Source organism: Hippoglossus stenolepis, chromosome 4 (genome assembly GCF_022539355.2).
Source record: "Hippoglossus stenolepis isolate QCI-W04-F060 chromosome 4, HSTE1.2, whole genome shotgun sequence".
NCBI classification, from domain to species: Eukaryota; Metazoa; Chordata; class Actinopteri; order Pleuronectiformes; family Pleuronectidae; genus Hippoglossus; species Hippoglossus stenolepis.
In genome coordinates, this window is record NC_061486.1 from 18,306,282 (window position 1) to 18,328,859 (window position 22,578).

The following is a 22,578-nucleotide window of genomic DNA, read 5'->3' on the forward strand; positions in this document are numbered from 1 at the left end:
AGATTCATCAAGCTCCTAAGAATAGAACCACTGATTAGGATCAGTATCCAGGCCACATTATCATCCATGTTAAAAGGTAAACGGAAATGAATTCAGAGAAAACACATTTAGATGGTGACCGACTTTAACATTTTAGATCTACAGTACATTCAAAATGATCATGGCACTGTTGCATTACCAGAGTGGCTTTGTGTGAGGTGATTGATTGTGATTTATTGAATTAGAAAACTTGATATTCTTTTAGTGGCCAAGACACCTACACTAAAGGGAATTCCCTTGATATTTTTTTCTTAACTTATTAAAGTCATTTTAGTTTATATTCTGTTATTTAAATGTACAATATAGCTGTTGTCAGACATGACCTCCGGGTAAAATCTGTAGAATTAGCTATGGCGTTTACCCAGGCACAACACAGCGGGAGGTTCTCGGCACAGACGCGTTCACAGCAGCATCTAATCCACCGCATTATTCAGACCAGAGGTGGAGCAGCCGAGTGCAGCAGACAGAGGCAGGAAGTGACGTATTAACTCCGCTCCAAAGATCACGTGATTTTGTTTACAACACCCCGACACCATCATCAGCTCTTATCACCACAAACATTATTGACATCTTCGTCTGTGTCTTCTAAATGTATGTCACTGCTTTTTCACCGCAAGATGTTTTTTTTCTTTTTGTTTGTTCATTTTTGCGTCTGTAGCGTTTAAGCTACCCCCCCCCACCCCCCGAGACTTTATACTAGGAGGCCAGGCAGATAAAGTCTGCAGAAACTGCGGAGTGGCTCACTCTGACATTTAAGTTCCCACATGCACCTCCTCCGGTGAAAAGACGGAGGAACTACGGAGTCCCAGTGCATGTCTGAAAGCAGCTTATGTAACTTCATCCACCAGGGGTCTCTCAATCTAAATAATAACATATGACCTAGTTTGATGACGTTTTGAAGCAGCGTGTGATCATGGGAGTTCTTCACCATCGTTGCAGATCAAAGTCTGACGAGCCTCAGGTGCAAATAATGTTGACGGATGACGTAATCTACTAAACTTCTATTCATGTCCCCCTGCAATCGGCAGTGAATAATCGTGATCTGTTATGAGTGACCAATACAAACAGTGGACGGGCAAATTCACGGCTAAGGAGGATAGATTTCTCTAGGTTCAAAACATTGTTGGAAACATTTGGGATTATGTTAGCTCACATATCACATAAGTCTAGTTGTTTTTAGACATTTGAATGAATTAAGTTGTTTTTTTTGTTGTTTTTGTTTTAAAGGTAAGGAGCTTGAATAAGTAATTTCTGGACATATGTTTTTTGTAGCATGCATTTAAACTGCTTTTGATGTCGGCTACAATATCTACACCGTACACATTGTGTGACCATTCCCTCATGGGAGTGTTCACTATCACCAAACTCAAGTTCAAAGCTAATGCCATAGAAATGTCATCTTCTTTCCTCTTTTCCCTCCTGTAGCATCGCTGCTATTTCCCACTGGACCCCCATCCCCCAGCCCTCTCCAGAGAGCCAGTCGGGAGATATGTAGGCAGATCAGGCAGAAAGGCAGATGGTGAAAAGAGAGGGAGAGAGAGATAAAGAGAAAAAGAGTGATGGACACAGTGCTAAAGAGGAGCTGAGTCCACAGGCAGGCCATGGCCAGTCAAGTAAGACAGAGGAGAGCTCACTGTGTCAGGCCAGCAGAGCTCCTCTGCAGTCTTACTCTACAACAACTGTAAATACAGCACTACAGCGAGGAGCTGACCACCACACCAACAGTACAGAGACACTGTCAAACATACAGAATACCTCCGCACCTCTCCTATAGGCTAAGCAGGAGGATGCAGCCGAGCATGAGCTCAGAGCCACAGAGGCCAACTTCATGTTCTGGATACAGGAGGGTGGAAGCAGAATTGTAAACAGTTGCAGGATTGCAGAGCAGCGTCGCCTCAAAGTTGCAAGGCTATTAATCCTTAACAAAATCGATCGATTTCTTAATGATGATACATGTGTTTGTAACTGTCGGTTTGAAATACATTTACCTTTTCATCCATATTCTCAATGTGTTTAAATGATGCAACATTCAATAGAGTTTGATGCTAAAGTTTTAGGTGAAAAATAGCAGTGTCTTGTGATACTACACAGACGCCACATCCAACCTAACACGACAACAACACACAGTACCTAGTGTAAGAACAATAGTGACAGCTGCTCACAGTGATAGACTCTGTGAGCAGCAGCCTCCTCTCACATGTGTAACTGACCTGAAAACTCCACTGTATCAAGAAGCTTAATTTAGACATTGCTTCAAGTTGTCCTATTTAAACCAAACCATCTCATCATTACTGATTAAATGGCTTTCCTTGTACTGCACACACACACACACACACACACACACACACACACACACACACACACACACACACACACACACACACACACACACACACAGATGCACATACAGCACATTTAACCACACACACACACACCAAAGAAACTCCAATTAAACCAATACTGAACCTGTTTAGGAGGATGTGTATTGTCCTGATGGCGTCCCATGATAGTTGCGGAGTGTCTCCTCTGCATCGTTCGTGTTCAGTATGAACACAATCTAGATTCCTATAGATGCTATCTCTTTCAACCGTAGTACAAGTGTCCTTCAGAGTCTCAATCCAGAGCAACTGACATTTCAGTAATGTAGCCCACAGACACTTCCTCACACTCTCTTCCTCGCCTCGGCTCTTCTCCTCTCTGCTGTTTCATGAAACTCCCTCCGTCCTCTCACCCGCCCCTGCCTGCGCTTCTCTGCCAATTGCAAATGTTCACCGACGGCTCGGTGATAAGGAGGAGACCTGCGGTACATAGAAATCGGTTGTATTGAAAATACCTGGTTGCTAGGTTACGTCAGGACAAAGATCAAAGTGACTTGTCCGCGGACCATAAAATAGTTGTTCGGGGCTCAATTGGTCACAGTTACACTACGCCCACTACTCATCTGGCGTTTCCTGTGATAGCAGGTGATGCATGACAACCGAGCAGCGAGAGTTGTGCATTATCACAACGGAGGCTTTCTGCATCAGGAAACTGAGGCGCACATTGATTAATAAAAGTCAATTTCAAAACGATAGGTGGGTTGTTGGATAAAAGCCCGATGACCAGTGAGGAGACAATACTGTATGATACAAATATTATATCCACAATGTAATGCATAAAGACATTGCTTCTTCTGATTGTTGACAAGATGTTGCTAACTTTTAAAATCTGGGGGCAAGTGGTTCTTAAACCTTTGCTGCCATTCCCCCTGTGGATATAGAATGTTTTTACTGACATGGAGATGAGCTGAATGGTTTGAGTTAGTTTTGTGGAAATGAAAAATGTTTTTGAGACACCAGGCTTTCCTTGTATTAGTGACAGTGAAACCTTGTCCTGATGTGGCCCTAAGGAGCATCACCTGTTTTTCCTTTTCTTCTCAGTCCATGTCGTAATTTACAGGTCATTTTTCGGTCTGAATAAATCTTCAGTGATTGTATAATTAATCTACGCAGTAAATTGCATCCTTTTGGATTAAACGCACAATAGTAATAGTAACCTCTGCCCCTAGGGGTCTCTCAATCAAAACAATAATAAAAGACTTAGTTTAATGACGTCGTAAAGCAGCGTGCCATCATGGGAGTTGTTGTCTTCACCGTCATTACTGAGAATTGACCTGACGAGAATCAGGGGTAAATCATATTCATGGATGAGGTCATGTGAAAAAAAATCATTCTCCCCGGAAGTTATAGCAGAGAGGGGCAAAGCCAAGGGTAAAGCATGTGATGCACTTAAAAGGCGACCAAAAGGAAACATCCCTTCACCTTCAATAAAATTGAGATGTATCTCTGGGTTTGAACATCATTGAAAACATTTTGGATAATGTAAGAACACAAATAAATCATAAATATAACATAGATCTAGTCATTTTTTTGGGACATTTTGATGTAGAATTGTTACAAATTGTGTATTTTATTCATCTAAATTCATTAAATATGTCAATATTTTCTGCAAAACGCATCTCAACTCATTATCTCAAAAACAAAATAGAATTATTATAATTTTTTTAAGTAAGTGCTATTCTAATTCAAGCTGAGAAAGACATCAATCTCACACACATCCCGCTCATCCTTCCTCCTCTCCTTCTCTCTCTCTCCTGGCTGCACTGACCTGGGATCTGCTCAGAACTCTCTTGTAGTCCCATTCTGTTTGGCACATAATCAAGAGATGGAGAATTTAGGCTAATGTCAGAAAACCCGCCCGCTCCGAGACATGACAGAGTACTATCTGAGGACAGAACGTCTTCTACTGTCCCTCCTTCACTCACCCCTCCCTACGTCCCTCTCTCCGTCATCCCATCTAAAAATGAAACAAGAGCAGGTGCTGCTGATGAGAGAGAAAAAAAAAAAAGAGAGAGTAAAATACGCATCCCGTTAAATGCTGGAGGGCTGATCTACATATGGCTCTGCCCCTCACCCACCACCATGGCTCTCCTCTCGCTGCAGTGATTTTTCTGATTTCTTCAATATGAGAAAAGTGTAATTTAATTTCATAGACGTGCGATGAGTTTCCCTAAGTGTGGCAGCTTTGAAGTCCACGGATGGCAAATGTAACAGTGCCAGTCTCTGTGTTGAGCAAAACTGAACACAACACAGTCCAAACACAACATGTGCACTGGACACACAAAGATAAAAACTGATGATCTTGACTGACAAGATGGTCAGCACCTCTTGCGTTCACCATAATAGCAAAGGGTTTATTTAAAGTTGCAATAAACAACTAGTTCACTCAAATGGCAGTGAGAATTCTATTTGAATTCAGACATTTTGAGGACTGTAATAAATAATAATAAATAAATAGTGCGCTCCTCTGACCTACTTTTATGTTACCAACAGCTGGTGAAGTGAGGATGGGGTGTCAAGTTTAGACTAAAGAGAGAAACTACTCTGACTGAGCAGGTTGCGCATTTCCTGCCCATTTGATGTATCGTGTCATTGATAAACAGCTGATTTTTTTGCAGGTAAACAGAAAATCTGGCAACTTCTGAAGGATTTTGTACAGGGAGCACAACGGTGATAGACCAACTCAGTATAGGGCTAGAACGATATGGGATCTGACAATGTGTAATAGGCTTCTTTTGGGCATTATCAATAATTATCTATATTAATTATTTTAACTGGATTTTTTTCCCCATGCATCAGTTAAAAACTAAATAATGCAAATGTTGGAATGCATCATGTCAGTGACTACGTTTACATGGGCACCAATGTTCCAATATTAAGCTGATGAAGACAATAGTCTGAATAAGACTGCCATGTAAACAGCAGAAACAGATTGCCTGTATAAGGTCATACTTGGAATAAGCAATAATCAAAAATTAGACGTGAAGTATTTTGTTCATTATAACCTCCTATTAAACTTATGGCCACATTTTAACCAAATGCTTGATGCTATAATCAAACTACTGCGTAACATGAAGACAGGGTTTGGGTTTGGCTTGTCCTTTGAAAAGCCAAACACACGATCCTCGTTTAAAATATCAAATAAGAGTTTGGCTAGCTTCTCTAAATTCACCAGACAAAAGCGAGGTAACTTGGACCCCCAGAAATATGTAAGTTAGCTTCAGCTGTCATTTCCGGATATAAAAGTAAAGACTGCCCTCTTCACTTAAATGGAATTTGGTTACAAACACAGTAAAAGTATATTTGAACAAACATTGACCAAAAGTCTCAATGTCATTTATGTGAAGGTAAGCTTGACACATTAACTGTTAATGCTTAGACATGTTGGGTTTTCTTCCACCCGGTGTGCAGATAGACATTGTAACGACAGATAATGCTAATTCTCAATAAAACTAATGATAAATATTTGATTAATCGTCCCAGGACTAGTTTGCATGTCCGTGTGTAGCGTCTGTGGACTGCCCTAGCTGTCATAGTTCGTAGGCTGATGTCATAAAATGAGATGACCTGACAACCCAACAAGAGATGACTTTGCATTTTGAATGGCAGATGAAATAATCTGACTAATACAGCGGATTCATGTTTTATGTGAGCCCCTCAGGATGAGAGGGAGGTTGTTTGGAAGAGTTGTTTGTCTGTAATGCTGAATCGCACTGAGCTCCTGCAAAGTAAAGTATATACTGTATATAGGAGTCAGACTAGAGAAGAACCTAATGAGACTCTCTATCACAGTCTACACACACATTTCAGCTTCTTTTGTTTCTGTGCTCCTCTGTGCTCTGCCGTCCCTTGATGGCGTCCATTACGGTTCAAATGCAGTTCGCACATCAAGTGTATAGGAGGCTGGGAAATCGCACAGACCTAATGCAGTCCTGAACCACATAATCTTTGATGGCTCCATCATTCAGTGGCAAGTAGACTGCTTCTAATTTCACTCTGGCAACTGTAACACAAAGCTCTAAAGGTGAATGATACAATTTTAACTTATAGATATCACCAGGACCCGTCTTTAGTGTTTGTATTGTGCAAATGAGATATTATCTTTTTTTTCTCCTATATTTTCCAGAAACCAGGTTCAAAATTTTTGTTCCATTTGTTGATTTATTAGAGGTTTTTAGAGGTTGGTTATGGTCTTACTGAGGAGGTTTTGGGGTATCCCTCCATAAATCAGAAAACACTGTCCTCAGCCTTAAAAATAATCAATTTTCACCAGGTCTTTGGAATAAAAAGTTCTCTAAATCAAGCTATGAATGATACATGAACAAGCCCCTGAGCAAAATCCCTTCAGAACATTGACAGGAATCAAACTGCAAAGTTTGGTGAATGCGAGAGATACTGAAGTGAAGGCAAAATAGCCCAAAATCTCTAAATTCACCAGTGATGGAAAATTGTTTTTCCCTATAGTGTCTCACCGTGAACATGTTTTATCGTTATACTCCATAATACTCACTGCATGTCCCTAGAAATAGTCAATATCATGTACAAGTATGGTTCATCTAACCCACACACCTTCATGTTATATTGGTGGGATAGCCAACACATGCATACACACACTGCACACTGCAGGGGGAGCACTTTTTTTTTTTTACATGAACAAGTGTCATGTGTGTTATTGTGGTGTGCAGATCTAATGCTGTTAACAGGGACAAGCCTCTGTGTGTTAGAGCAAACAATTTAACAGTAACATAATAATTTAAAGCCAAACAAACACCACAAAGCTTCATTTCATACAATAACAATTTGGTTATCTCAAATATATATATATATATAACAGTTACCACATTGTTCACACTATGTGAACAGTTAGCAGTGTGTGTGTAACTGTGCATGTTATGACACCCTATGATAAAGTCATGTAAGGACTAAAGGGACTAAAGGCCAGCCTGGAGGAATGTGTGTGGGTCTGTCTTTACACCTGCACACACGCAAAGGCACAAGCATACACACACACACACACACACACACACACACACACACACACACACACACACACACACACACACACAGTGCCACGATTCAGACAAGCCACCCAGCTGTCCAGACCCAAACCCCCACTGGTCCGTGACTGCTCTTACTAGATTCCAGTTGAGACAGAAAAACAAAGAGCGGGGAGAGACATATGAAATATATGGAGGGAGAGAGAGAGAGAATATACCATGAATCAAAAGAAATAGAATCTACTGTAAAAGAACAGAAATGAATATCCTTGTGGTAGCATATAATGTATCTGAGGATGCATCTAATTTCTTCCTCTCACCTGGTGTAATAGTTGTATTTGTAAATGTAAATGCTGCTGCTATTTTACCCTGATAATTGTGAGTGATTAATATTTCAACAAGCAACATTTTATTATTGCAATTGACTCTTTTGCCAGCATTAATCAATAATATGATATTATATAGTTATTTATTTTTGTGTTCAGAACCATTCAATTGCATTAGAAAGATTTGCGAACAATCATTCATCTAGACTACAGAATTAAAAATGTCTAATTATATCACAGTCAATTTGCTAATTTAGTTATTGCCCAGTAATAAGATAATCTTAGGATCTGGAGAATGGTGCAGCACATACGGTTTTACAAACAAACTGATTCATATTGACTGCAAGAATCACTGTTTACTCACACAACACAGTGAGTGCAGATTGGGCAAAGCTTGGATTTGTGTGTGTGTGTGTGTGTGTGTGTGTGTGTGTGTGTGTGTGTGTGTGTGTGTGTGTGTGTGTGTGTGTGTGTGTGTGTGTGTGTGTGTGTGTGTGTGTGTGTGTGTGTTTGCGTATGTGGCGTGTGTGTGTGTGCGTATGTGTGCGTGCGAGAGATGGGACTCCTGGGCAGGATGATGACGGTGACTCATCCACCCACACACTCACACACACACACACACACACACACACACACACACACACGTGTATTTAGACATGCACTCATCATCAACATCACTCAAAATCATGTTAGCGCTGCTCACTGATGCTAATTGTTCCCAAGCAGCGTATCAGGGCTCCTGTCGATGCACAGTGAAACCAGACCACAATAGTGATTGCTTATTGATCTCATTACACGCTCACGTCACTCCGTCAAGCTAAGCATTTGTGTGTGTGATGTACTGACTGACACATCCATCTGATCTCTGCACCTAAGCCAACAACTATTTAAGCAAAAAAATGATCTATGCATGAAGTAAATACCAAACACGTTAGATCTGTTATATTTACTGAAACTAGACTAAGATTCTATACCCACGATGCTAGCAGCTATGTGGAGCTCAGTAGCCGTGCCTTAATTTAGCCTATGTAGCAAGCTACAAAGGCTAAACACTCATGGTATTGTTTACTTCTGCAGATATTTGGATTTAGACCTAAATATTGTACGAAAAAGATCACCAATGTGCTGGGCTGATATTTAAACTCATTGGGGAACAAAGGCTAAATGTCCAAATGCATGTACTGTATATTCAAAAGCTATCAATCCAATAGCTGTTGAAATATTTCACTATAAATCAAAGATGTCGACCTCTGGTGGGCGCCATAGAAAAAAATTATGCAGCTATTAAAGTTGGTAATGGGGCTGTCACTTTGTAGTTCAAAGTTAAAATTAATTTAAATGAATTGTGTGTCATGTAAAAGTCGTTCGAACTTGATTTTTGGAAAAAGTGACAACACTTGTCAGTCGGCTTAATTTTTCTGGGCACCATGAAGGTTAGAGTAAGATTCAATGGAAATCAAATACAGTAGTTGTGAAAGGACACTCAAATATCGACAGACATTGTCATCACTCTCCCACACTGCTCAAAAAGGTAACTGAGTAAAGGGTCATTTAAATGTGGATTTTCAGATAAAACAGTTTTTCCAATTATATTGCATAAAAAAGGCATTTCGAGTACTTAAATGTTTTAAGAATGGTTACTGTGTGGTTTCCCCAATGTAGACTAAAAAATTGAAATTAGACTTTTCTTGGTTTAAAAAAAAAAAAGGTAATGACGAAAAAGTAGTACATACATGTATGTGAAAAAAACGACCTAATGCTGAGTGAGAATATGGAAGAATTAGGATTTGAATTGTAGTAAAAGAGCGTAATTCTTTTATCATTTCATTCGTATCTCTGCCGTGTGTGTGTGTGTGTGTGTGTGTGTGTGTGTGTGTGTGTGTGTGTGTGTGTGTGTGTGTGTGTGTGTGTGTGTGTGTGTGTGTGTGTGTGTGTGTGTGTTTCACAGTGGAGTTGCATGTACTGTCAAGCAAACGCATGCATGCATCTGTCTTCAACTTTAGATCCCTACATCTCATCTTCACATTCTCCTTTTCATGTTTGACGCATGAACTGTAGCATGTGATCATGTGTCCTGTAGCATGATGCCCTCGGCCCATTGATGTGTTTAATGCTTAACATAACTGCAGCCTGACTCATAAGACAACATGCTCTACAACACGGGACATTAAAATGGCTCGTTTCCTGCAAAGAAAATGCCAGAAAAGACATTAAGATGTGGACTGTGTGATTTATTTTTGTATAATGTTGAGGGGCAGGAGGCAGTGATGTAGCTGGTGGATGCATATACAACAGTATTCATTGCACAACAGATTCACTGAACGGCTACATTATGCTTTGAAGCTTTAAATATTTTCAGCAAGGTGCTTTTGCTGCCTGGAAAATACTATAATCCATCATCTAAAAGGCAAATTGTGTGTGTGACAGCAGATACAGTGTCTCATCAGTAGTCTGAGTTTCCATATACTAGATGCATACTTTGCACTGTCACTTTTTTTCCAAAATTTAAACGTTCATCCATCTATTCACAAGTGGGGAAAAGTTGTTTTGATAGTCACACACATCCTTACACTAAATTCACTATGTTCAATACAAATTTATGAATTGTATTGTTCATGGTGTGCTTAGGTGTGACCACTGTGGGCGCCGTAAAAAACGGCTATTCATACCACTGTATTGCAAAGAATGAAGGAGTGAGTGAAGGCATGCATGAATCATGAATGAATAACCACCAATACAACATTGAAGAGATAAGGGTAAAAAATAAGATGAACTAAACATACAAATTTAACTCCTTCATTGAGAACTGTTAGAATGATAACAGTGTGCATTCTAATTTTTTTGCATTATCTACTTGTTATCTTTACTTCACTGAAGAAGCTGCATCACATGCGAACGGGCTCTCATGCATGCACAAGACTCATCTGAAACACACACACACACACACACACACACACACACACACACACACACACACACACACACACACACACACACACACACACACACACACACACACACACACACACACGTCATTTCATCCCAGTCTCCTCCTCCCTCCAAGGCTCCATGGCTAAGTTGAGTGCTTTTCCCTCGTGTTGTTGTACCCATGTAAGGCCACTGACGCCAGCTTCACCACATCTCTCTGTCAGCTTCCTGCTCCGGCTGATTGACACTGACGTTGCCGGGCGTTAGTATTTCAGGCGGAGTCCCACAGGAACAACGTGATCGTCCAGACACCGGTCTTCCATTTGGAGATGCATGCATAATGACTAACGTCCCATTTTGTGTCTGTGCCTCTTGAAGCTTTGCTCTTTAATGTTTCCCCTTTTGAAATCTTCCAGATGACACTTTTTAAAGAGGATAACTGATATCAGACATCTCTGCTGAAGCAAAACACTTTCTGCCACACTTCACATTTAGAATAAGATAGAAATAGAGCCCCTGTCTGGTAACAATGACTTAATATCTCATACTTAGAGAAATGATCTTGTAATTAAAGGTTTTGATAATTGTCGAGCATCTATCTAAGACAGAGGCATTATATCGTGCCTGATTGAATGAGTTTTTTAATTTTCTCCTTGTTTTGAGACAGTGAAAGATGGCGGTTCATGTTACACAGATGATCGATTTTTAATAGGAGCGATTTTAGTTACCTCTGGCAAGAAGGTTATGTTTTTACCCCTATCTGTTTGTTGGTCGGTTGGTTTGCTTGAATTTCAGCAGTATCACGCAAAAACTGCTGAATGGATATCCATGAACTTTGGTGGACCGATGAGACATGGTCCAAGAAGGACTCCAATAAATTTTGGCTTGGATTCAAAAGGATAAAAGGGCAGATCCAGACATTTCTTAAATTAGATGGTATTATGCGACATCTTCACCAATTTCCCTGGGAATATTTCATGGATCTTGATGAAAGACATCAGGCTTATTTTTGGGACCACTTTACTGAGTGCCATTATCATTTCTTTGTCTATCCTTTATATCTTTATACTTAATCAATATCAATATTATATATTTTTTGAAAGTATTTTGGAAATGTTATGATAAACTTTAAAAGTCTTAAATTGTTCGGGCAGACCTAAGAGTTATACAAGTAACATGTTGCCATTGGTTTAAGTGAGTTACACTGTGAGCTGATGTCAATATCAAAACTATATAAACCTGTATCCTATGCAACAACAAAAACACAACTACTTTTAGACTCTAAGGCTACATTGCCAATTGTAAAACCCACAGACAAAATCCTCTTTATGGTTGTTTATCTGAACGATTTCTCCAGGGAAACATCAACCCAGACCTTCTAGTAGAGGCCTGCAAATACAAAATGTACACTAAATTACATTTGATATGATTATTTCTCTACATCATTTCTGTCTGTCTCAGCCTGTGATACATACAGAGACTACTGAAGAGGTCATTTAAACCTATGGTACGTGATAATGTGTGTGTATGTGTTGTGTGTACACAGGAAAAGTAACACACTGGTCTGAGGGATCAACAACAGAGAGAAAGACACCAAGTTGTAAATTTGAAGGAGAACAAGAAAGAAGTGGCTCTTCTGGGTAGCCTTGTCTTCAGGCTAAACCAAAGATACTCAGCTTCATCCAATAAGGGCTTACTCATTGAATTCCTTGTTGAAAGAGATTGGAGAGAGAGAGAGAGAATGAAAAAAGTGGGAGGAGAATAACAGCAGCGATAGACGATGAGAGAAAGTAAGCTCAATGAAAGAATGGAACACGTTGACATTAGCACAAGATGCAGCTTGTGCTAATGTCAAGCCTAAAGAAACCGCAGGCCGCACACACATGCACGTGTGTGTTTGTATGTATGTGTGGTCGATCATGAGTGAGCAATCGAGACGGGCAGAGATTGAGAGGGAGAGATTGTGTGTGGTGTGTGTGTCTGTACCATCCTGTACACACTTCACAGCCCAAGGCTCCCAACTCCTTCGTCTGCTCTTCAGATGAGAACCAAGTGCTCGCTTTGTGATGCTTTAGCACAGATCAGAGAAAACAGGGTGCCATTTTTAGAATGGATCCAATTATTTCTGAATATCTGAAAACTTGACCTGAAGTAAACCTGTCCCCCACATCTAGTCTGATAGTCCTGAGAGAGAACAATCCACTGGAAGAAAGACCGATATGGTTGATGATGTAGGTTTTTAACTGATGCAAAGTGGGACATCTTTATTCCCATTTTTAAATTAGATACCAATAAACAATTTGAGTCATTTCAGCACATTGTGGTAAACATCTTAACGTGTGTAGATATGAAGTTGGCTTGCTAAAAGGAAGGCAATGCAATCAGGCAAATTAGGCCACCACGGTTCACTACACACACTGCTTTACTGACTGATAGAAAATGAAAACTGTTTTTGTTTGTCATGACAGTCTGGTGCATCTGCTCATGGTTACAGCCAGAGCCTCTCAATAAAGACATCTCCACTTCCTCCCACTATCCAGAAATGAAGCCAAAATATCCTGGATACGAACAGTGCCATATTTGAAAGAGATGGAGCCAGAGTCCGCATGGTAGTGATTTGAGGATGGTTGCAAGGTCACGCTAATAAACATGCTCGACCAATCGCGAGTCTTTGAGAGATCTTTGAGAACAACTTATTTCATGTGTATTTTGACTTTTGACTTTGGTCCTTGTCACATTCACTAACGTGGAGGAGGTGGGATTTATGTCCTATATTGCAGGCATCCTCCAGGTGGCGATCGAGACACTTTGGCATTGCTTTTGTCTACGGTTTCCATGCACATTCTACCTGCAGGGTGACGATATTTCTTAATTAAAGAAATTAACCAGAGATGTATTTAATTATTATAATTGTATGGAGTTACACAATGACAGTTGCAATACATGTTGAATAGACATCAATAACTACTATATTGATAACCGGGTACTCCATGCACTCCATGGCCACTTCATGCACCTTTCATTGGATCTGAAATCACAGAGTTGTGATGACAGTTTTTACATTGCATGATGACAGCTGAGGAAATTTTGCATTGATCTGCAAGAGAAAAATCTTCTTTTTTACCTGTTCACTTCTATGCTGGAAAAACCTGGATATGAACTTTCCCCCACTTGTGAATAAATGGATGAATGTTTGAATTCTCAGAATAAAGTGACAGCCCTGCATAGTCTTTTGCCAAATAAGCACTAGATTCTCTGTACTCTCGTCTTGGTGCCGCTGCCTATTATTCTATAGATCATAGATTTAAAACGCAGTGTGGCTGTAGCTCAAGAGGTCAAGGTTGAAACAGATCACACATCTGGAGTGGTAACCGGTCTGGCCTCAGCTTGGATACGCTGGGATGATTGAGAATTCAGAGAAGGCATATCATGACTGAAGCCAGGCACACACACACACACACACACCACACACACACACACACACACACACACACACACACACACACACACACACACACACACACACACACACACACACACACACACACACACACACACACACACACACACACACACACACACACACACACACACACACACACACACATGCGTGCATGCATCAGCAGTGTCTTACATAACACAGTGAGTGATGGCAGCTGAGGACACAATAATACAGCCTTTGGCATTTGTCATGTGAACGTTGGACGGAGAGGAAATCGGGTGAGTGGGAGAGAAAACAGAGAAGGACAGGCAGGCAGAAAAATTGACAAAAACGCAAGAGAGAGAGAGAGAGAGAGACAGAGAGACAGAGAGAGACAGAGAGAGAAAGTGGCAGAGAAAGACTCATGGAAAGAGATACAAAGAAAGTTTTTTTTTTCTTTTTTGACTACAGATGCCCATGAGCCTGAGGCAAAATGCCCCGAGGGAAAATATTACCCAAAGTTAAAGCTGCAGTCATTTTCATGTCTTCCAAGTTTTCTGTCTCATCGAGAGAAGCTAAATCTCCCCCCTCAGACAACTGCATGTTGTATATGACTATGATGCACCAAAGCAGTTTTTTACATGACTCTATTTCATGCACCATCAAAGATTAAAGCAAGTTCTGCTCAGATACAAACTAAGTAACATCTGAGGCGAGTATATTCTTATCAAGAGGTTGAACTATCATGCATCAGGCCCGGGGTACTTGCTGTTTGACCACACATACAGTACGCGTAGGCAACCGGCTGCACCATTATTGTTCACATATTTGATAAGGTACTACACGTGTACCAGTAGAGGGCACACCCCAGAACTAAAGACTGACTCAGACCGATCTGTCTGAGTTTGCGTGTGGTAAACATAAACAAAGATGGCTAGACTCAAGGAGATCAACATTCGGCTAATGTTACAACCAAGACAGAAAAGACACATGATACAAATATGGGTCATTTCAATCCTGGTCAAACATCTTGTCTTAAAAATAATAATAAAGAAATATATGGAGCGACACATTGAGGTTCTGTTTTTACCCTTGCCTGTTTGCTTGTTGACTTTTTAGCAGAATTATGCAAACATTGCAGAACGAATTCCCACGAAATTTGGTTGGAGGATTGAACATGGGTAGAAATGGAGAAATTTAACCATTTTAACTTAAATTTCAGAGAATAGCACATGGATCTGGATGAAAAAATGATTTGAAGCATTGAAATGTATGAGTGTGTGCAATTTAGTGCAGATCCAAATAAAAATCCTGTTCGGGTGGATTTAAATAAGGCGACAGTTTGGCCTTGGAGGAGATATGCACACTCCTGTGCTTTTGCTCCTTATATGAGATGAGAATACCTTTTTGAAAGTTTTATCAAACTAATAGACTTCCAAGCTAATTAAATTACATCCCACATGCATGAATAACAAATGTTCTAAAATGGAAAAATTATATAAAAACTGGTGTATTAGAACAAACTAAGAAAATTAGTCTGTTTTGGAAAAGAGGACTCATTTCATTAAGCCCATCAGAAGCAAAGTAACATTTTATTATCTTATCCATCATGTCATGGTCCACTCCCTCATCATTATAATGTCTCCAGACCCAGTTTCAGAGGAGCAGGTTCACCACAGTCTCTCTGTAGAAATAGTTTCTGCTCCCAGTGATTCTCAACAGATAACAGCAGGTAAAGACACAGTTTTTTACATTTTTATATCCAGATGAGACCACAGGTGAATTTATTGTCTCTAAACACAGGCGACCCCCTGGCAATTAGCTGCTCCATGTACGTCATCAATGTGTGTCTGCAGCATGCGTGTGTGTGTGTGTGTGTGTAACGTGTAACGTGTATGTGTGCATTATGAGGGATAATGGAAGGGAAAAACACTCCCAGATGCATGTGATGCAATTATACCCTTGATTATCTGATTGGGTAATCTACAGGCAGGCTGGAAGCGTCCAAGACAAACACACTGTCGGCAGACTGTTGACCGAGTGTAAACCACTAACTAGGACACACATACACACACACACACACACACATACACACACACACACAGACACACACACACTGCTGTATTTGAGTTTGCTCAACGATGCATAGATATAGCGAACGTCAAACAGAAATGCGGTGAGGAGAGCAGCAGTTATTTGAACTCATCACAAAAAAAATTGTATTTGTGTCTTCTGGACATGTACTCAAGTAAATATTATATTATATATTAAATTATATGTGTGAATGTGCTAGAACAATGATGCTTGATTGGGGCAGTGATCTAACCCACAATGACATCCCAACACGATCTGAATAGAGGTCCCACTTTATGGGGACACAGCTCTGGGAGCTTCTCCAAGGTCAGGCTCATTGTGTGTGTGTGTGTGTGTGTGTGTGTGTGTGTGGGTGGGTGGGTGGGTGTGTGGGTGGGTGGGTGGGTGTCCGTGTCCTCACATCAATGAGTAAAGAAAAGGGAAGTGGCTCAACATTAATCTCACCAGAGAGACATTTGAGGCAAAGCATGGGTAAATACAAATTAAAGATCACTGGAAAATCCCTATTTATGACGAACACAGCAGAGTAGCAGTTAAATTCTCTTTTTAATTCTCTTTGAAAAGACATCAAATTATCTTAAAATAAACTTTTGGTGCTTTTACACATTTATCTATGATCACATGAGACTCTGGAAAATGAGCTGGGTATAAATATTTTTATGAAATACTGACAGCAGTGTTTATAGCTGCACTCCCAAACTAAATATATATACTGTCATATATTGCTCTCGTTTTCACAGTCTTGTAACTTTCCATTTTAGCAAATAGCCCCATTGAATCCAAGTCCTTTTTCTCAGCTTTGCAGCTTAATGACACTTACAATTTTCCTTGAATGTAGTTTCAGTCATGAGCAGAGGTGAATGATATGCAAAAAATCACATTGTGACAGATTTTGCAATTGCGATATGAGTCCCAATTTTGTTGTTGTATTTTCAATGAAAAAAAACAAATTCTTTTAATAAGAGCCTGACCATCGGTTGGCCGATAAAATTAGGCGACATGAGCCTTCCACAGACTTATCAGTATCTGTTAATGTTTGCTGGTATGAAAACTTTTATTTTCTTAATTCATGTTCTATATATCTGGTTGTATTTGTGTGATACATTTACAATTAACCTATAAAATATCAAACCTCAATTACATTTCTTTGTCATAAGGGTTTGATAACGACATCCTAGGAATCTTTTTTTTTTTTTGTTATATAGATATTGTATCTGTATTAGAACTTTTTTTTGTCTCTAACATCAATACCAAACCAGCATCTTTAAATAATCTCTGTTTCACCACAAGACTTCTTTTATATTGGCATGTTGTGACATATTTGATCTTTTTCAAATAATTGCAGCTGTGTAATGTACATATTGTCATTTTGATAATATTTAGATTAATTGTTTATCTATTATTTCGGATGTTTTCTGACAGTGTAGTTCCAGTCATGAAGGTTTTCACTGACTGAATTACATGGTAGTGCGAATGTGTTGTGAATCAATAACCCCACTTATCTATTCAGAGGATGTGTGGAAAAATGATTGAAATAGAACACAAGAGCTTAATTCAGAATTAGTAACAACAGTAATAATCAGAGGGTCACACTGCGACACTGTAGAGCTATTGGGCAGCTCTCAGGTATGTCAGGTCAGTGGGTATGAACTAAGTCTACAGAAGCAGCTGTGGAATACCATCTCATTCCTGCATAAAATACAGTTTACACATATTTCCTCTTATTCCAAACAGCTTGTGCTCCACAAAAGACAACAGCAAAGTTGGGGAATCCCTAATTTAAATTTTAAATTAAAAACTCGAATTCACAAAGGTCATGAAAATAAAAACAGTCCAAGCAGCACTGTTTAGAACTCTCCTGTGCTGAGAGTCCATCACATTGGTGAGAGTGTTTACTGTGGTGAGAGAGGAGCAGACAGACAGACCTATGGACACATCCAGATTCTGCTCGTCCATGCTGCCCCCTGCCCGGCCCAACCACCCTCTCCCCCCTCCCGCCTCTCACCAGGCATATTTTGGAGCTAAAACACGCCATTGACTCCAGTAACAAGGCAATCCTTGTCCAAGGCCACCAAACCTCATGTGGACAGCTCGCAGAGACGCCACTGTGTGTGTCGGCGTGTGTGTCCAGGTATTCCTCATGTTGTTGGGGACCTAAATCTGTCCACATTGTGGGGACTTGTCTTCTTCATGGGGATAAAAAGTCCCGATAAGGTGAAGATGTTTTAAGGTTAGGGTGAGGTTATTGTGAGGATAGGTTTAGATTTATGTCTCCAGGAAATGAATGCCAGTCAATGGAATGTCCTCTCAAGTCATGTAAACATGACTGTGTGTGTGTGTGTGTGAGTATATGAGCACGTGTATACAGTAGTGGCCCAGCCAAGGTTAAAATATTTTGCTGTTGCCTTTCAGCAGCAGCCATGACGATTACTCTCACACACACTTCCTTTTTTTTTTCTTTCCCCAGGCCTCTCTACTCTCTCTGTGGGAGCATATGGCAAAGAGCCATATTCACATTATGAGGACACCAACACACACAAATACGCACACACACACTATCTGTCGCACAAACCATATGCGATCGACACAAACTTGCTTCCGCGGTGTGCGAGTCCATGTGTGAGCTGAGAGCGATGGTGTGTTGGAGGCTGAACACAGGGACCAGATAGTTGTCCTTTCACCATCAACACTTCTGCTGTGCTTGGCAGCGAACCTCCTCTCACTCCTCGTCTCTTCCTCGCCCTCCCCAACAAATCGTTCAGCACTCTCTTATCCCCCTCCTCTCTCTCTCTCCCTCCCTCTCTTTCATGCAGTCGCTCCTGCATTAGGTCCCCTCGAGCTAGATCCCCCCCCCCCTTCTCTCCCTCTCTCACACACACGCATTTGGCTATCTGACTGCAGCTTGAGGCTGGATGCAGCCTGTGCTAATGTCAGTGTGTTCTTTTCTTTCAATCACTTTTTTAAGACCCATCTTTCCTCATCTCAGCATCTGTCACTCCGTCTTCTACCTTTGCTGTTTTTTCTCCTTCTTCCTCTGAATGAAACGATCCATTCAGAAAGGCTTCAGCTGCACATCTGGTGACGCACATCCAAATTCCAACATCGTTTTCCTTTTTCTGTGCTCTACATTACTCCTCACTTTATTTATTTCTAAATTCTTTTATTACTTTCTCAAGCCATAAACAATCCAGACTCCCTGAGAGCAGGACAGCTGATATTTTATCCGATTACGCTCTGCTGCTTTTGCCCTATGATTGAATTTGCATTCATTTGTCTTTTTGCACATGTATTTACATGTATTTACATGCATTTTGGATGAACGTATAATCCCTTTAACTGCATGTCCTTACTTCTCTGAGTGGAGTGTATACATAATGTGCAGTACATAATACCTACATGCTATTTGTTATATATAAAGGTTAAGTTTAGTTCCATAACTTTTTTTCCTTATTCCTACCTTGAACTAGAGATGTTCACATACCGATACACGCATCAGAAATACCTCTGACACTGCAGAAGATTCCAGGTTGTGAGTCAACGAGTACATAGATCTATGTACTGATCCAATACCACATCATTAACGTTTATTAGTCTGCATGAGATAAAGAAAAACAAGACATGAATGTAATGATGTAAAATTAAATTGTTAAATTACATGATTCAAGAAAATACAGAAATTATCTAATTGGTGTTTGATGGTAAAAACATATATATATGCAATACAATATTACAAATAATGTTAACTTCTCTGTCTAACTGACTTGTCTAACATAACCATACTTTATTTGCCCTGATAGATTCATATTTAGTTCTTGAACGTATGCGGGTCTTGAATCATCCAGTATATCACAAACCTTTCTGGTAAACGTTGTTAAAACCTGATTATTATCTATTTTCCAAACATATTAACAATATTCTCCATCATCTCGGTGCAGGTATAATAACCCTGGAGGCCGCTCGGAGTCAGATACTGTAACTCTGGCACAGGGAACAGGTTGTGTGTCTCCCTGGGAATGAATGTGCGTCAATGAAAGAATGTGGGCCTTCCCTCAAATAGATTCCAGAGCACATGTTTCTGCTTTAAAATCGTCCTCGCTCCCTCCTTCTCACCTCCCGTCTGACACAGATACTGTATATGATGATGAGATGGTAGAGGTTATGCAACACGGTGTTCAAGGTCTGACCTCCATATTCAAAACGAGAAGAGGAAACGAACTTGTTTCACATCACTCGGGCTTGTGCGTCAGCATGGTGCGACGTAGTGCACACGATCTATTTTGTTGGTCTTGTAGTAGCATTTGTGTCACGAACAATTTGCACTGTGTGTTAGGGAGGAAGAGAAAGCTGCATGGTGTAACGTCCTGCAACAAATCGCTTACAGATTTTTTTTTTGGGACGTTCTATTTATGGCCGTAGTTATCTCGGAGCGAGTGCTTTTCAATTGCACGTGACCCCAGAAAAAACCCACGAGCAGAGGCCTTTCCCCCCCAAAATCTCCATCCCTCAGAGACCCCGGCTGAAAGACAAACAACTTCTGTCACAACACAAGGCCTCTGTGTGGAGTCAGGCCAAGCAAGCGAAATTCAGGTCAAAATCCTTGAATATTAACGCTCAAGACATCATGTTGGTGAGGAAACTTTCGTTAATTCAACATCAGCTCATTTGTTCTACATAATATTACAGCAGCAAAACAATAAATCCCATTCACCTTAAAAAAGAGAAGGAAAAAAATAAAAGCATGTAGAGAAGCCAGTGATATTTTCCAGCTTACAGTTCAGCAGAGTGCCTGTCTTGCCTCTGGCTCTGGAGGCTGCACCAGCCTGCTTCATAAATACTGCACACACTGACGCCTGATGAAAACCCCCCACTCCTCTCAGGTACAACTGCACTCTGGAGAGCGTCTTTATCGACAGTATGGATCAACAGTACCTGTACAAAGTGTCCATGTTTGTGTCAGGGAGACACTTTGAGAGAGAGAGGAGGTGAAGGAGGGAGAGAGAGAGAGACAATGTGAGTAATTGATTTGACTAATTTGTTAAATGCCTTGAAATGTCTGCGCTGTGGTACCTAATGAGAATAGACAAAGGTCAGGTTCCAAAATAGTCAAATACAGATTCAGACTCCGCTGAAAAAGAGTGAGTGTGTGTTCATGCAAAGGTAGAATCTGCAGCCGTAGTAGGAGGCATAAGGAAAATGTTAAATATATTCTTACATACTGAATAATTAGGGTTTATTAACTTTGGGCTCCTGATCCATGCAGACTGGGGCCGTGTCCCAAATTGTCACTGACAAGCAGGTGAAGTGTTTCATAACTTTATTTCCCACAATAAGTGAAAGCAAAGAATTGCATGGGACAAAGTAATGTACACATTCAGTTATGCAATTTTCTAAGAGCAATACGTAGTGAACTAGAATAGCACTCAGTAGAGTGCATACCTCTGCCAAGGCCCAACACTCCACATTGCTCACACACACATACCAGTCCCCTGATTATTTTCATCATGATCCAGGAGGATTTATTTTTGTAACAATCATGTGTAGGAGTTTTAGACTTTGGCAGAGCTCTGCCCTCTAGTGAGTGCCATTCTAGTTATTACTATAATTATTATACCCCATTGTTTATTATTTTCATTACTGTTATCATGATCAGAATAACTATGGTAGGTATAACAACCAGTCGGACATTGCTTATCAGTATCCCAACTGTTTCTGCGGTTGCTCTCCTTTATCTCTCCCATCTCCCCCATTTCTCTCCTCTCTCCCTCAACCCTATTATAAGGTCTCGACCTTATGATCTAACGCATTTGCGATATGTACTTTGTGATTCGGCACAATACAAATGAAAAGGAACTGAAAAAGTGAAAATGTTGCACGCATCCATTTACAAACAGAGATTTATCTCTGAACAGCTTTGTAGCATCATTTGATGTTTGCTTCTTGTTGTGTCCTTTCAGACTTTTATTGTTTTGGCTCCTGCTCACGACTGTCATGCAAACTCTGTGCAGCTGCAGCAGGCAACTGCTTTTAACTGACAGGCTCTGACAAAGTACTGTATATTATGATGCACCAAACAGCCGACAGGAAATGTTATACCATATGAAAGGACAGAATTTACGGCAAAAAACTGTGGTCATCCATTATTTTGCATATCTGCACACTTTGTTAATGTATATACTATGAAAGTATTTATACTTACAATTAAACTTAATAATACAAGGACATCTATAAAAGGGTTAGTAGTTGTAGTATTTGTTTATGTTATGGTAGCACTTTGTTGGCTCCAAAAGTAAAATCCATTTGTTTGTGTTTCTACTTCCCTCCTACTGGTCCCAGAGATCACACAGCAACGCCACAGGAGGACACGCTGTCCTCAGCATCTGGTCAACTGTGAGATT

General features: G+C 40.3%; 1 protein-coding gene across 1 annotated transcript in view; it reads right to left on the reverse strand.

The window, feature by feature from the left end:
- Nucleotides 1-22,578, reverse strand: part of LOC118106567 (cGMP-inhibited 3',5'-cyclic phosphodiesterase A) — a 54,133-nt gene that overhangs the window by 25,867 nt on the left and 5,688 nt on the right. The window lies entirely within an intron of this gene.